The sequence below is a fragment of the Meles meles genome, chromosome 15, assembly GCF_922984935.1.
Source record: "Meles meles chromosome 15, mMelMel3.1 paternal haplotype, whole genome shotgun sequence".
Taxonomy (NCBI): Eukaryota; Metazoa; Chordata; class Mammalia; order Carnivora; family Mustelidae; genus Meles; species Meles meles.
Window position 1 is genome coordinate 68612317 of NC_060080.1, and position 18281 is coordinate 68630597.

Consider the following 18281-nt stretch of genomic DNA (forward strand, 5'->3'; position numbering starts at 1 on the left):
TTGGTGGGAGGAGTGGATCCAATTTCCACGTGACTATCCAGTTATCTTTGCAACCTTTATTAGAAAATCCATCTTTTCCCCACTGACTGAGATACTACCATTCATTGATACTACATTTCTACATGCTTTTTTCCTTTTTCATTGGTCTTCTACTTATGTATCAAATGCTTAATTATAGAAGATTTATAATGTATCTTGATGCCTGGCAAGACAACTCCTCCTTCTTGTTCATTTCTTTGACAATTTGGTGTCCCTTGTTTGTTCTCTCAGGTAAACTTTAAATAATCCTGGCTCTAGTATAAAATACTTTATAGTATTTTTATTGGAATTTTATTAAATCAATTAATTTAGAAAGAACTAACATTTGTATGATGTTATCTTCCTATGCAGATACATGATTTGTCTTTCCTGTTGTTCAAATCTTCTTTTGTGTCTTTCAGAAATATTTTATGGTTTTCATTTATATCTTCTAGGGGTTTTTTGTTTATAAATATGAAAGCTGTTGATTTTTTATCAATTTTATAACCATTGCTTTATCTCGTGTTTTTTTTTTGTTGTTTTTAAAGATTTTGTTTATCTGAGAGAGAGTAAGAAAAAGCATGAGATGAGGGAAGGTCAGAGGGAGAAGCAGGCTCCCCACTTAGTCAGGATCCCAATGCAGAACTTGATCCTGGGATTCTGGGATCATGAACTGAGGCGAAGGCAGACATGAACCCACTGAGCCAGCCAGGTGCCCTATCTCTGTTTTTAATAATTTTTTTCTGTCAGTTTCTGTTGACTTACTGTTGTTTTGCAGGTATATAATCATGCCACCTACAAATAGAGATGCTTTCCGTCTTTGTTTTAGTTCTTAAACCTCAGTTGTTTTCTCCTGTCTAATTGAATTGGTTAATTCTTCCAACCTTTGGAGAGCATCCTGATTCATGAACACCTTGAGGTGCTGGGAAGGTGGCACACCTGAAGAAGGTGTGGAAGTTCCTTGCCCCTTCCGTATACCTTGCCCTATGTACCTCTTGCATTTGGCTGTTCCTGAGTTACATCCATTATAGTAAATGCGTAATAGTAAGTAAAGTGCTTTCCTGAGTTCTGTGAGCCATTCCAACAAATTTTTGAACCCCAGGAGAGGGTTGTGAGGACCTTCAACTTGTAGCCAGTTGGTCAGAAGTGTAATAGGTCTGGATTGGGTCTGAAATGAGGGGCAGTCTTGTGGGACTGAGCCCTTAAATTATGGCAAATGACATTAACTCTAGGTAGATAATGTCAGAACAGAGCTGAATTGAGTTGTGGGACTCCCAGCTGACATCAGAGAACTGGTCAGTGTGAGGAAAAAAGCTACTCATTTGTGTCAGACGTCAAGTATTAAGAGTGGTGAGAAGAAAAGCAGAAGTGTTATAAGTAGTATAGTAGAAGGAAATGTTTTGTTTTGTTTTTACTATTAGTATTGGCTGTTCCAGATTGATTTTCCCATGTATGTGGTATGTTATCTCAGGATATAAAGTTTTTTTTATCTAATTTTATAGTTTTTATTTGTTTATTTTCAAAATTTTATTACAATTCTAGTTAGTTAACTAACATATAATGTACTGTTGGTTTCAGGAGTAGAATTTAGTGATTTATCACTTACATACAACACCCAGTGCTCATCACAACCAGTGCCCTCCTTCACACCCATCACCCTCCTTAAAAGCCAATACCCTACTCACCTCCCCTCCATCAACCTTCAGTTTGTTCTCTCTAGTTAAGTATCTCTTATGGTTTGCTTCCCTCTCTCTTTTTTTTACCCCTTTCCCTGTATTCATCTGCTTTGTTTCTTAAATTCCACATATGAGTGAAATCATAACGGTATTTGTCTTTCTCCCTTCTATCAGTCCTAGTCTTTTCTCTCTAGTTAAGTGTCTCATGGTTTGCTTCCCTCTCTCCTTTTTTACCCCTTTCCCTATGTTCATCTGTTTTGTTTCTTAAATCCACATATGAGTGAAATCATATGGTATTTGTCTTTCTCTGGCTGACTTATTTCATTTAGCTTAATACATTCTAGCTTCATTCATGTCATTGCAAATAGCAAGATTTCATGCTAGCATGAAATATAGCAAGATGTATCATGGCTACTATTCCAAAGTACGTGTGTGTGTGTGTGTGTGTGTGTGTGTATTCACTGATGACTGTTCATCAGTCACTGAACATTTGGGCTCTTTCTATAGTTTTCGCTATTGTTGATAATGCTGCTCTAAACCTCGGGGTGTATATATCCCTCGGAATCAGTATTTTTCTATCCTTTGGGTAACTACTTACTGCTGCCTCATAGGGTAGTTCTGTTTTTAACTCTTTCAGGAAACTTCATACTATTTTCCAGTATGAATTCCCACCAACAGTGTAAGAGGGTTCCCCTTTTTCCACATCCTTGCCGACATCTGTTGTTTCCTATGTTGTTAATTTTAGCCATTTTGACAGGTGTGAGGTAGTATCTCATCGTGGTTTTGATTTGTATTTCCCTGATGGTGAGAGATGTTGAGCATCTTTTCATGTCTGTGGGCTGTCTGGATGTCTTCTTTGGAAAAATGTCTCTTCATGTCTTCTGCCCATTTCTTAACTGGATTTTTTGTTTTGGGGGATGTTAAGTTTGGTAAGTTCTTTATAGATTTTGGATACTAACCCTTTCTCAGATTTGTCATTTGCAAATATCTTCTACTCTGTAGGCTGCCTTTTAGTTTTGTTGATTGTTTCCTTTGCTGTGCAGAAGCTTTTTATCTTGATGAAGACCCAGTTGCTGCTTCCAGTCCACGAACGGGAGAAGAATGAGGCACAAACAAGTCAGCTGCAAGAGAAAGGGAGCAGGGGACAACAGTAGAAAAGACTGTTGCCCCAAACAATTCCTTAGTCTCACTTTTATTAGATAGAAACAATAACCAACGGAAGAGCCGATGAAGGTCAAACATTAGTCATATGCCTTGTAGATAAACAAAGAAGGAGGGCAAAATATGTCTGTACAAGCAGTATAAAGTTTATAGTTGAACAAGCACATTCAAAGGACTTATCTAAGTAGCCACAAGTACTCTCCGGGAGGAAAGGGGAGATAACGGAAAAATGAAGCAGGCGGCGTTCAGCCCTGAGCTAGCCGGGCATCCCCAGCTGCTCAGCTTCAAGGCCGTATATCGTCCTCTCCCCCAGAGGCCTGTTGCCAGTATGTGTTTTTCTTAAGGCTATATCTAAATGTGCTTGGTGACTAGTAAAATTTCCCAGGGGTTATATTTTAAGTAATACATTGTTCTGAGGGGCAGTTGCATCCAATAGTTCATTTTTGCTTTTTTGCCTTTGTCTAGTAAGAAGTTGCTACAGCCGAGATCAAAGAGGTTGCTGCCTGTGTTCTCCTCTAGGATTTTGATGGTCTCCTGTCTCACATTTAGGTCTATAATCCATTTCGAATTTATTTTTGCGTATGGTGTAAGAAAATAGACCAGTTTCATTGTTCTGCATGTTGCTGTACAGTTTTCCCAACACCATTTCCTGAAGAGACTGTGTTTTTCCTATTGGATATTCTTTACTGGTTTGTTGAAGATTATTTGATCATATAGTTGTGGGTCCGTTTCTGGATTTTCTTTCTCTTTCTTCTTTCTTTCTTTCAGTTATTCAACATACAGTACATTATTAGTTTTTGATATAGCTAATGTTCATTTCTATTCTGTTCCATTGGATCTATGGGTCTGTGTTTGTGCCAGTACCATACTATATTGATGATTACAGCTTTGTAATAGAGCTTGACGTCCAGAATTGTGATGCCTCCAGTTTTCTTTTTCTTTTTCAAGATTCCTTTGGCTATTTTGGGTCTTTTGTGGTTCCATAGCTCTATGAAAAATGCTGGTGGTATTTTGATAGGGATTGTATTAAATGTGTAGATTGCTTTGGGTAGTATAGACATTTTTTTTAAAGGACATTTTAACAATATTTGTGCTTCCGATCCATGAGACATCCATGGATGTCTTTCCATTTCTTTGCATTGTCTTGAATTTCTTTTATTCGTGTCTTTTTCTTTTCAGAGTGTAGGTCTTTCACTTCATTGGTTAAGTTCATTTCTAGATATTTAATTGTTTTTGGTGCAATTGTAAATGGGATCGACTGCTTAATTTTTTTTTCTGCTGCTTCATTATTAGTGTGTAGGAATGCAACAGATTTGTACATCGGCGTTAAATTCTGCAACTTTGCTGCATTCGTGTATAAGTTCTAGCAATTTTTTTTTTTTGAGTCTTTTGGGTTTTCTACATAGAATATCATGTTGTCTGCAAAAAGTGAAAGTTTGATTTCTTCCTTGCCAATTTGGATGCCTTTTATTTCTTTTATTTCTTTTTGTTGTCTGATTGCTGAAGCTAAGACTTCAAGTTTTATGTTAAATGACAGTGGTGAGTGTGGACATCCCTGAATTGTTCCTGACCGTAGAGGAAAAGCTTTCAATTTTTCCCAATTGAGAATGTTATTAGCTGTGGGTCTTTCATATATGGCCTTTATGATGTTGAGGTGTGTTCCCTCTATCCCCACTTTGTTGAGTATTTTTATCAAGAATGGATCCTGTATTTTGTCAAATGCTTTTTCTGTATCTGTTGAAGGGATCATGTGATTCTTATCCTTTCTTTTGTTAATGTGGTTGTATCATGTTGATTGATTTGTGAATATTGAACCACCCTTGCAGCCCAGGAATAAATATATCCCACTTGATCATGCTGAATAATTCTCCTAATGTACTGTTCGATTCAAATTACTAGTATCTTGTTGAGAATTTTTGCATCCATGTTCATCAGGGATATTGGCCCATAATTCTTTTTAGTGGGGTTTTTGGTTTTGGAATCAAGGTCATCCAGGCCTTGCTGAATGAGTTTGGAAGTTTTCCTTCCATTTCTGTTTTTTGGAACAGTTTGAGAAGAATAGGTATTAACTGTTCTTTAAATGTCTGGCAGAATTCCCTTGGGAAGCCATCTGGCTGTGGACTTTTATTTGTTGGGAGATTTTAGATAACTGATTCAATTTCATTGCTGGTTATTGGTCCGTTCAAATTTTCTGTTTCTGCTTATTTCAGTTTTGGTAGTCTGTATGTTTCTAGGAATTTATTCAGTTCTTCCAGATTGCCCAACTTGTTGGCATATAATATTTCATAATATTCTCTTACAATTGTTTTTATTTCTGTGGTGTTGGTTGTGATCTCTCCTCTTCTATTCATAACACTCCTGCCTTCTGGTTCTGTGGTTTTTGATGAAAAATCAGCTGTTAATACTTTCAAGGATCCCTTGTATGTGAAGAGTCTCTTATCTTGCTGTTTTCAAGATTCTGTCTTTGTTTTCATCTTTGAACAGTTTGATCATGATGTGTCCGGTATGGATCTATTTGAGGTTATCCTACTTGAACTGTATGGAGCTTTCTGGATGTATAGATTAATGTTTTTGTTGTTGTTAAATTTCTTCTAATATCCTTTCTGTCCCCTTTCTTCTTTCCTCTTTGCCTAGGGCTTCTATTATGCATATTATAGGCTGAATTGTGTCTTCCTGAAATTCATATGTTGAAGTTCTAACTCCTAGTACCTTAGAATGTGCTCTTATTTGGAGTAGGATTTTTGTAGATGTAGTAAGTTAAGGCAGTAGGGTGGGCCCTGATCCAATATGACCGGAGTCCTTATAAAAAGAGGCCATAAAGACATAGACACAGAGGGATTACAGTGTGAAGAGACATAGAGATAACACAGCCATCTACAAAGCCAAGGAGAGAGGCCTGGATTAGAGCCTTTCCTTACTGCCCTCAAAAGGGACAAACCCTACTGATACCTTGATCCCAGACTTCTAGCCTCCTGAACTGTGAGACAGTAATTTCTATTGTTTAAGTCACTCGATCTGTGGTATTTTGTTAAGCAGAAAACTAATATAACATGTATTTGGTGTGCTTAATTGTGTCCCACATGTCTCTGAGGCCCTGTTCATTTTTCTTCATTTTTTCTTACTGTTTCTGAGACAGGCCCATCTCAATTCACCTATTCTTTTCTTTTCCTCTCTGTCTCTCTCTCTCTCTTTGGATTCATTTTAATGCCTGCTCAAATCTGCTGTTGAACCCTTCCAGTGAATTTTTCATTTCATTGTTATGCTTTTCGATTCAGAATTTCTGTTTGGTTCTTTTTTAGATTTCTTTCTCCTTAAGAGACTCCTTATTTGGTGAGACAATTTTTCCATATTTTAATTCAGTTTTTCAGATGGTTTCCTTTAGTTCTTTGACCACATTTAAAATAATTATTTAAAAGGGTTTTTTGTGTGTTTTTTTTTAAAGATTTTATCTATTTATTTGACAGAGAGATAGAAAGAGAGCACAAGTAGGCAGAGTGCTGCAGACAGAGGGAGAGGGAGAAGCAGGCTTTCCGCTGACCAGGGAGCCCGATGCAGGGCTCGATCCCAGGACCCTTGGATCACAACCTAAACTGAAGGCAACCGCTTAACCGACTGAACCACTCAGGTGCCCCTAATTATTTAAAAGTTTTTTTTTTTTTTTAATTATTTAAAAGTTTTAAGGGCACCTGGGTGGCTTAGTCGGTTGAGTGTCTGCTTCTTGGTTTCAGCTCAAGTCGTGATCTCAGATTTGTGAGATTGAGCCCTGCATCTCTCCCTCACCCTCTGCCCCTCCCCCAACTTGCATGTTCTTTTTCTAAAATAAGTAAACAAAAACTTTTAAAAGTAGAGGTTTTATTCAGTAAGTCTAATATCTGACTTTTTAAAGGACAGTTTCCGTTGGTTTTCTGTTTGTTTGTTTTTCCTGTGTTAGGTCACCTCATCCTTAAAGATTTTAGTTAAACTCCACAGTTTTGAAAAAGTTGATTCTGATTATTTTTGTCAGTTTTCTCCTTGCTTTTATGGAGAGAATCCATACTGTCAAGAATATAACTAATTCCTAATTAAAGAACTGACAACATATGTCTGAATGGTATCATAATAGCTATGGATCTGTGACTTTTGTGTGGTTTTTCTCCTTTTTAAATGGTAATTATCTTATCATTTTCTAACTATTTTATATTGGGTTTATATATATACAAGTTTATATTCATATAAACTTGTATATATATTTTATATACATTTATATTTATATATATTTATATACAAGTTATATATATAACTTGTCTCTTTAGTTCACAAGACTTCAGACCAAGAGAAACTGAACTCAAGGAACTGAACTTGAGTCACTGTCTCTGAGGAACTCTCTTTAAGGAACCTCTTCTATAATTGAGCCTGCTTCATACAATGTTATACTTGCCCTCAAGCCTGAGCCTGTTGTCATAATAGACAAATTTTTAGGGGCCTTGGAAGGGGACGAGTGTAATTTGCATGTGGGAAGAATGGAAATAATTTTGGTCACAGGGTAAACTCTAAATTCTTAAGCGTCTTCCTATCAAAAAGAGAAGTCTTGAATATGGATTGGACTTAATGACTTGCTTCTAACCAGCAGAATGTGTTAGAAGTGTTAACAAGAATCTAGGTCATGAGACATGACAGCTTTTGTCCTGTGTGTCTGTGTTCTCTTCTTCTCTCCTCCCTACCTTGGAACGTAGCCTTGTATTGTGAGAAAGGCAAATCCACGAATAGAGGGCACATGTAGTTCAACAAAAATTTCAGCCAATAGCCAATATCAACCACTAGACATTTAAGTTAATAAGACTTCACATGATCCAACCTTCAAATTTTGAGCTACCCCCCAACAGATGCCAAGTGGAATAGATTTGAGCTAGCCCCCTCAATCTATCCATATTGCAGATTTGTGAGCAAAATGCTTGCTGTCATTGTCTCAATCCACTAAACTGGGATAATTTTTAAAGCAACAGTACTTAACACCAAGTACCCATCACCCAGTTTAACCCAGAGTCAACATTGTTTCATTATACCCCTAACCCATTTTCCCAACTAGTTTGAAGCAGATTCCAGACTCTGTTTCATTTCTTTCATCTTTGTATACAGATGTACACAAGTCCTCTTTTTAAACAACATAAGCACAGTATTATCAAATCCAACAATTCCTTAATATTCTTAGATACCAAATTAGTGTTCAGCTTTCTCTTGTCTCACAAATTTTTTTTAACAGCTGATTTATTTGTATCAAGATCCAGTTAAATTCCATATATTGCAAACAGTTAATTGTCTTTAATCTTTTTTAAAAAATCTATAGGTCTTCCTTTTTAAAGGGCCTACTTTGTGCAAGAGTTTAGGAAGTTGGTAAAGGAAGATAGATAGCCTTAAATTGAAGAGAAATACACATGCAAAGATGATGAAACATAATGTGACAGGAGTTAGATGAACAAAGTGTTGGGAGATTTGAGAAAAGGAAGGGAGTACTTCTGTCATCTTTATGCCATAGTGGCTGTGGTATTCAGAGAGGCCTATGCAGAACAGAAAGGAGACAAAAACAAAGGAAACCTCCAACAGGTTTCAGAGGAATTAACAGATGTCAAATCTGTGAGCTACAGGAGTAATATGTCTGGTTGTTGGTTTTTTTTCATGATTTTTCTTAAAACAATCTCAACTTGAGATTGTTATTGATCCTTGCAGCCAATTTGATATTTCATTCTCAGTCATTAGCTCTTCATCTACAGAAGGTCCTAACATAATTTGCATCACAAACTCTCCATACTACTGAGGAGTCCTTTAAAGTGAGACTTTACTTTAGGAGAAATGGATGTGAGAGTAGTTTTACTCTAACAAGAGTAACCATAAATATTTTCAGTATGATTCAGACAGAGGTGAAAATCTCAGCAGAAGGAATTCTTGCCCATTCAACTTTGGTGATGTGATTTGTTGGGCAATGTAAGATCAGAATTAAATTATATTGTTTCTGTTTGCAAAAAAAATGCAAATAATACTAGTCTTAATCTTTTGACTATCTCCTCAGAATATTTGTAAATGTAAGTGAGATGCTTTTACCTTATACAAAAAGGCCACAATGAGTATGATTTTCAATGAGGAAAAACTGAGAGCTTTTCCCTTGAGGTTAGGAACACAGCAGTGATGTCCACTCTCACCACTGTTGTTCAGCATAGTACGAGAAGTCTTAGCCTCACCAATCAGATAACAAAAAGAAATAAAAGACATCCAAATTGACAAAGAAGTCAAACTCTCACTCTTCCCGATGACATGATATTCTACGTGGAAAACCCAAAAGACTCCACCACAAAACTGCTAGAACTTATACAGGAATTCAGCAAAGTTGCAGGATATAAAATCAATGCACAGAAATCAGTTGCATTTCTGTACACCAACAACAAGACAGAAGAAAGAGAAATTAAGGAGTCAATCCCATTTACAATTGCACCCAAAACCAAAGATACCTAGGAATAAACCTAACCAAAGAGGCAAAGGGTCTGTACTCAGAAAACTATAGAACACTCAAGGGAGAAATTGAGGAAGACACAAAGAAATGGAAAAATGTTCCATGCTCATGGATTGGAAGAACAAATACTCTTAAAACGTCTATGCTACTTAGAGTAATCTGCACATTCAGTGCAATCCCTATCAAAATACCATCAACTTTTTTCACAGAACTAGAACAAATAGTCCTAAAATCTGTATAGAACCAGAAAAGACCCCAAACAGCCAAAAGAATGTTGAAAAAACCGAAACTGGTGGCATCACAAGTCCAGACTTCAAACTCTATTACAAAGCTGTAATCACTAAAATAGTATGGTACTGGCACAAAAACAGACACACAGATGAGTGGAACAGAATAGAGAACTCAGAAACGAAACCTTAACTCTGGTCAAGTAAAATTTGACAAAACAGGAAAGAATGTCTAATGGAAAAAAGATAGTGTCTTTAACAAATGGTGATGGGAAAATTGGACAGCCATCTGCTTCATGCAGAAGAATGAAGCTGGACCACTTCCTTACACCGTACTATTGTATGAAAGACCTAAATGTGAGACAGGAGTCCATCAAAATCCTTTAGGAGAACACAGCAGCATCCTCTCGACTTCAGTCATTACTTCTTCCTAGAAATATCACCAAAGGCAAGGGAAACAAGGGCAAAAATTAACTATTGGGACTTCATCAAGATCAAAAGCTTCTGCACAGCAAAGGAAACAGTCAACGAAAACAAAAGACAGCTGACAGAATGGGAGAAGATATTTGCAAATGACATATCAGATAAAGGGCTAGTATCCAAAACCTATAAAGAACTTACCAAACTCAACACCCAAGAACAAATAATCCAATCAAGGAATGGGCAGAAGACATGAACAGACATTCCTGCAAAGAAGACATCCAAATGGCCAATAGAGACATGAAAATATGCTCCACATCATTTGGCATCAGGGAAATACAAATCAAAACCACAATGAGATACCAGCTCACACCAGTCAGAATGGCTAAAATTAGCAAGTCAGGAAACTTGACAGATGTTGGCAAGAATGTGGAGAAAGGGGAACCCTCCAGTTGTCTTGTAGGTAATGCAAGCTGGTGTAGCCACTCTGGAAAACAGTATGGAAGTTCCTCAAAAAGTTGAAATTAGAGTTACCCTATAACCCAGCAATTACACTACTTGGTATTTACCACAAAGATACAAATGTTGGGATCCAAAGGGGCACCTGCACCGCAGTGTTTATAGCAGCAATGTCCACAATAGCCAAACTATGGAAAGAGCCCAGATGTCCATTGAAAGATGAATGGATAAAGATGTGGTATATGGAATACTACTCACCTGTCAAAAAATGAAATCTTGCTATTTGCAGTGATGTGGAGGGAACTTCACTGCTAAGTGAAGTCAATCAGAAATAATTATCATATTATCTCACTCATATGTGGAATTTAAGAAACAAAACAGGATCATAGGGGAAGAGTGGGAAAAATAAAACAGATGAAATGAGATAGGAAGACAAACCATAAGAGACTCTTTTTATTATGTTCAATTAGCCAGCATATAGTACATCATTAGTTTTTTGTTTTTTTAATTTTTACTTTTTTTTCAGTATTTAAATTTATTTATTTTTTCAGCGTAACAGTATTCATTGTTTTTGCACAACACCCAGTGCTCCATGCAATACGTGACCTCCCTATTACCCACCACCTGTTCCCCCAACCTCCCACCCCCGACCCTTCAAAACCCTCAGGTTGTTTTTCAGAGTCCATAGTCTCTTATGGTTCGCCTCCCCTTCCAATTTTTTTTTTTTATTAACATATAATGTATTTTTATCCCCAGGGTACAGGTCTGTGAATCGCCAGGTTTACACACTTCACAGCACTCACGATAGCACATACCCTCCCCAATGTCCATAACCCCCTCCCCTTCTCCCAACCCCACCTCCCCCCAGCAACCCCCCAGTTTGTTTTGTGAGATTAAGAGTCATTTATGGTTTGTCTCCCTCCCAATCCCATCTTGTTTCATTTATTCTTCTCCTATCCCCCTAAACCCCCATGTTGCATCTCCATGTCCTCATATCAGGGAGATCATATGATAGTTGTCTTTCTCTGATTGACTTATTTCACTAAGCATGATACCCTCTAGTTCCATCCATGTCGTCGCAAATGGCAAGATTTCATTTCTTTTGATGGCTGCGTAGTATTCCATTGTGTATATATACCACCTCTTCTTTATCCATTCATCTGTTGATGGACATCTAGGTTCTTTCCATAGTTTGGCTATTGTAGACATTGCTGCTATAAACATTCGGGTACATGTGCCCCTTCGGATCACTATGTTTGTATCTTTAGGGTAAATACCCAGTAGTGCAATTGCTGGGTCATAGGGTAGTTCTATTTTCAACATTTTGAGGAAGCTCCATTCTGTTTTCCAGAGTGGTTGCACCAGCTTGCATTCCCACCAACAGTGGAGGAGGGTTCCCCTTTCTCCACATCCTCGCCAGCATCTGTCATTTCCTGACTTGTTAATTTTAGCCATTCTGACTGGTGTGAGGTGATATCTCATTGTGGTTTTGATTGGTATTTCCCTGATGCCGAGTGACGTGGAGCACTTTTTCATGTGTCTGTTGGCCATCTGGATGTCTTCTTTGCAGAAATGTCTGTTCATGTCCTCTGCCCATTTCTTGATTGGATTGTTTGTTCTTTGGGTGTTGAGTTTGCTAAGTTCCTTATAGATTTTGGATACTAGCCCTTTATCTGATATGTCATTTGCAAATATCTTCTCCCATTCTGTCAGTTGTCTTCTGGTTTTGTTAACTGTTTCCTTTGCTGTGCAAAAGCTTTTGATCTTGATGAAATCCCAACAGTTCATTTTTGCCCTTGCTTCCCTTGCTTTGCCGATGTTCCTAGGAAGATGTTGTTGCGGCTGAGGTCAAAGAGGTTGCTGCCTGCGTTCTCCTCAAGGATTTTGATGGATTCCTTTCTCACATTGAGGTCCTTCATCCATTTGGAGTCTATTTTCGTGTGTGGTGTAAGGAAGTGGTCCAATTTCATTTTTCTGCATGTGGCTGTCCAATTTTCCCAGCACCATTTATTGAAGAGGCTGTCTTTTTTCCATTGGACATTCTTTCCTGCTTTGTCGAAGATTAGTTGACCATAGAGTTGAGGGTCTATTTCTGGGCTCTCTATTCTGTTCCATTGATGTATATGCCTGTTTTTGTGCCAGTACCATGCTGTCTTGATGATGACAGCTTTGTAATAGAGCTTAAAGCCCGGAATTGTGATGCCACCCACTTTGGCTTTCTCTTTCAATATTCCTTTGGCTATTCGAGGTCTTTTCTGGTTCCATATAAATTTGAGGATTATTTGTTCCATTTCTTTGAAAAAAATGGATGGTATTTTGATAGGGATTGCATTAAATGTGTAGATTGCTTTAGGTAGCATAGAAATTTTCACAATATTTATTCTTCCCATCCAGGAGCATGGAACATTTTTCCATTTCTTTGTGTCTTCCTCAATTTCTTTCATGAGTACTTTATAATTTTCTGCGTATAGATTCTTAGCTTCTTTCGTTAGGTTTATTTCTAGGTATCTTATCGTTTTGGGTGCAATTGTAAATGGGATTGACTCCTTAATTTCTCTTTCTTCTGTCTTGTTGTTGGTGTACAGAAATGCAACTGATTTCTGTGCATTGATTTTTATATCCTGCAACTTTGCTGAATTCCTGTATAAGTTCTAGCAGTTTTGGAGAGGAGTCTTTTGGGTTTTCCACATATAGTATCATATCATCTGTGAAGAGTGATAGTTTGACTTCTTCTTTGCCAATTTGGATGCCTTTAATTTCTTTTTGTTGTCTGATTGCTGAGGCTAGGACTTCTAGTACTATGTTGAATAGCAGTGGTGATAATGGACATCCCTGCCATGTTCCTGACCTTAGCGGAAAAGCTTTCAGTTTTTCTCCATTGAGAATGATATTTGCGGTGGGTTTTTCATAGATGGTTTGATAATATTGAGGTATGTGCCCTCTATACCTACACATTGAAGAGTTTTGATCAGGAAGGGATGCTGTACTTTGTCAAATGCTTTTTCAGCATCTGTGGAGAGTATCATATGGTTCTTGTTCTTTCTTTTATTAATGTGTTCTATCACATTGATTGATTTGCGGATGTTGAACCAACCCTGCAGCCCTGGAATAAATCCCACTTGATCGCGGTGAATAATCCTTTTAATGTACTGTTGAATCCTATTGGCTAGTATTTTGGCAAGAATTTTTGCATCTGTGTTCATCAAGGATATTGGTCTGTATTTCTCTTTTTTGGTGGGATCCTTGTCTGGTTTTGGGATCAAGGTGATGCTGGCCTCATAAAATGAGTTTGGAAGTTTTCCTTCCATTTCTATTTTTTGGAACAGTTTCAGGAGAATAGGAATTAGTTCTTTAAATGTTTGGTAGAATTCCCCTGGGAAGCCGTCTGGCCCTGGGCTTTTGTTTGTTTGGAGATTTTTGATGACTGTTTCAATCTCCTTACTGGTTATGGGCCTGTTCAGGTTTTCTATTTCTTCCTGGTTCAGTTGTGGTAGTTTATATGTCTCTAGGAATGCATCCATTTCTTCCAGATTGTCCAATTTGTTGGCGTAGAGTTGCTCATAGTATGTTCTTATAATTGTCTGTATTTCTTTGGTGTTAGTTGTGATCTCTCCTCTTTCATTCATGATTTTATTGATTTGGGTCCTTTCTCTTTTCTTTTGGATGAGTCTGGCCAGGGGTTTATCAATCTTATTGATTCTTTCAAAGAACCAGCTCCTAGTTTCATTGATTTTTTCTATTTTTTTTTTTATTTCTATTTCATTGATTTCTGCTCTGATCTTTATGATTTCTCTTCTCCTGCTGGGTTTAGGGTTTCTTTCTTGTTCTTTCTCCAGCTCCATTACGTGTAGGGTTAGGTTGTGTACTTGAGACCTTTCTTGTTTCTTGAGAAAGGCTTGTACCGCTATATATTTTCCTCTCAGGACTGCCTTTGCTGTATCCCACAGATTTTGAACCGTTGTGTTTTCATTACCATTTGTTTCCATGAATTTTTTCAATTTAATTTCTTTAATTTCCTGGTTAATCCATTCATTCTTTAGAAGGATGCTGTTTAGTCTCCATGTATTTGGGTTCTTTCCAGCTTTCCTCTTGTGATTGAGTTCTAGCTTCAGAGCATCGTGGTCTGAAAATATGCAGGGACTGATCCTAAGTTTTTGATACCGGTTGAGACCTGATTTGTGACCCAGGATGTGATCTATTCTGGAGAAGGTTCCATGTGCACTAGAGAAGAATGTGTATTCTGTTGCTTTGGGATGAAATGTTCTGAATAGATCTGTGATGTCCATCTGGTCCAGTGTGTCATTTAAGGCCTTTATTTCCTTGTTGATCTTTTGCTTGGATGATCTGTCCATTTCAGTGAGGGGAGTGTTAAAGTCCCCTACTATTATTGTATTATTATTGATGTGTTTCTTTGATTTTGTTATTAATTGGTTGATATAGTTGGCTGCTCCCACGTTAGGGGCATAGATATTTAAAATTGTTAGATCTTCTTGTTGGACAGACCCTTTGAGTAGGATATAGTGTCCTTCCTCATCTCTTATTATAGTCTTTGGCTTAAAATCTAATTGATCTGATATAATTGATCTGAAGAAAGCTACCCCAGCTTTCTTCTGATGCCCATTAGCATGGTAAATTGTTTTCTACCCTCTCACTTTAAATCTGGAGGTGTTTTCGCGTCTAAAATGAGTTTCTTGTAGGCAACATACTGATGGGTTTTGTTTTTTTATCCATTCTGATACCCTGTGTCTTTTGATTGGGGCATTTAGCCCATTAACATTCAGGGTAACTATTGAGAGATATGAATTTAGTGCCATTATTAGCCTGTAAGATGACTGTTACTGTATGTTGTCTCTGTACCTTTCTGATCTATTACATTTAGGCTCTCTCTTTGCTTAGAGGACCCCTTTCAATATTTCCTGTAGAGCTGGTTTGGTGTTTGCAAATTCTTTCAGTTTTTGTTTGTCCTGGAAGCTTTTTATCTCTCCTTCTATTTTGAATGATAGCCTAGCTGGATAGAGTATTCTTGGCTGCATGTTTTTCTCGTTTAGTGCTCTGAATATATCATGCCAGCTCTTTCTGGCCTGCCAGGTCTCTGTGGATAAGTCTGCTGCCAATCTAATATTTTTACCATTGTATGTTTTAGACTTCTTTTCCCGGGCTGCTTTCAGGATTTTCTCTTTGTCACTAAGACTTGTAAATTTTACTATTAGGTGACGGGGTGTGGACCTATTCTTGTTGACTTTGAGGGGGGTTCTCTGCATCTCCTGGATTTTGATGCTTGTTCCCTTTGCCATATTAGGGAAATTCTCTCCAATAATTCTCTCCAATAGACCTTCAGCTCCCCTCTCTCTTTCTTCTTCTTCTGGAATCCCAATTATTCTAATGTTGTTTTGTCTTATGGTGTCACTTATCTCTCGAATTCTCCCCTCGTGGTCCAGTAGCTGTTTGTCCCTCTTTTGCTCGGCTTCTTTATTCTCTGTCATTTGGTCTTCTATATCACTAATTCTTTCTTCTGCCTCATTGATCCTAGCAGTGAGAGCCTCCATTTTTGATTGCACCTCATTAATAGCTTTTTTTTATTTCAACTTGGTTAGATTTTAGTTCTTTAATTTCTCCAGAAAGGGCTTTTATATCTCCAGAGAGGGTTTCTCTAATATCTTCCATGCCTTTTTCGAGCCCGGCTAGAACGTTCAGAATCGTCACTCTGAACTCTTGATCTGACATATTACCAATGTCTGTGTTGATTAGGTCCCTAGCCTTTGGTACTGCCTCTTGTTCTTTTGTTTGTGGTGATTTTTTCCGCCTTGTCATTTTGTCCAGCTAAGAGGATATGAAGGATCAAATAAAATACTAAAAGGGTGGCAAAGACCCCAGAAAAATGCACTGTAACCAAATTAGAAGAGACCCCAAATTGTGGCGGGGAGAAAGGGGACAAAAAGAGGTTCAGAAAAAAAAAATTAAAAAAATAAAACAAATAAAGAAAAAATATAATAAAGAAAGAAAAAAAATATATATATTTAGGTAAACTAGTCAAAAAAGTTAAAAAAGAAAAGGGTAAAAGTTTTAAAAAATTTAGCAGAAGAAGAAAAAAGAAAGAAAAAAAATTGAAAAAAGAAAAAAAATGAATTAACTGCAAGACTAAAGAATCATGGGGAGAAAGCCATGAGTTCCGTGCTTTGCTTTCTCCTCCTCTGGAATTCGGCTGCTGTCTTAGGAATTGAACCTGCTTTCCTTGATAGATGAATTTCGTCCTGGCTGGATATTTTGTTGATCTTCTGGGGGAGGGGCCTGTTGTAGTGACTCTCAAGTGTCTTTGCCTGAGGCGGGATTGCACCGCCCTTACTGGGGGCCGGACTAAGTAATCGGCTCGGGTTCACTTTTGGGAGCTTCTGTTCCCTGTTCAGGGAACAGAGGGGAAAGCGTTCGCTTTCCGTAGAGTTGCCGAGGATGGGAATGAAAATGGCGGCCTCCTAGTCTCCGGGCTGGAGGAGCCAAGAGCCTGGGGCCCCACTCCTCATTGAGCCCCCAGAGGACAGCACCCAATCATTCCCGTATCCCCAGCCTCTAGCCATGCTCCGAGCTCACCCAGCCCGTGACCAGTTCAAGGTAACCCCAAGCTGAGAGTTCAGTCCTCGGCTCTGTCTCTGCAGCCGGCTTCTCCGTTCTAATACCTGCGAGCTCTGCGACACTCCGACACCCCCGATCCTTCTGTGACCCTGCGGGACTTGGGGCCACGCTGACCCCGCGTCGGCTTCACCCCGGTTAAGCCTCTGGAGCAATGTCCCTCAGTGGAACAGACTTTTAAAATTCCTGATTTTGTGCTCTGTTGCTCCTCCGCTTGCCAGGAGCCGGCCCCTCCCCCCGCGGTCTATCTTCCCGTCGTTTTAGATTCACTTCTCCGCCAGTCCTACCGTTCAGAAAGTGGTTGATTTTCTGTTTCTAGAATTGCTGTTCTTCTTCTCTTCGATCTCCCGTTGGATTTGTAGGTGTTTGCAATGTTTAGATAAGCTATCGAGCTGATCTCCTGCTACCTGATGTAGTCTCAGCCTGCTACTTCTCTGCCATCTTGACTCCTCCAGTCTAATTTTTACTTTTTAAATTAACATATAATGTATTTTTAACCCCAGGGGTACAGGTCTGTGAATCGCCAACATCATTAGTTTTTGATGAAGTGTTCAACGATTAAACCATAAGAGACATCTAGACATAGGAAGAAAACTGAGGGTTGCTGGAGCAGAGGGGGATGGGGGGATGAGGTGATTGGGTGATAGAAATTAAGGGGGGGCAGGTGATGTAATGAACACTGAGTGTTATGTAAGACTGATGAATCACTGACCTCTATGTCTGAAACCAATACACAGCATATGTTAATTAACGTAATTTAAAAAAAAAAGTAAAATAAACAAATAAATAAATAAAACAAGCTTAAAAAAAAAAACAAAACAAGATGCTTTTAACTGGTTGAGGGGGCAGTTTATTCATTTTGTCCTACTTTAATCCCCTAAAGATCCATTGTAAGAAATAAGGGATATTTATGACCTGTGACTAATACCCAGTAATCATGATGGACAATGACTTTTGTCATTTAAGAGCTACTTGAGGAAGGAGAAAGACCTTCAGTGATCAGTAGGGCATTTTAAAAATATAATAAACTGCTATTACTGTTTCAGTAATAAAAATGTAATGGCTTGTTAGACATAAAAATTGCATGAAATTTATTTAAAGACAGTTTTGGGATCAGAATGAGAAATTTACACGTGATTATCCTGTTGATCAAGGTAAAAATGAATAACTTGCTTTTAGTAAAAAATGTAAGAGGACATGCTTATTTTCTTCTTT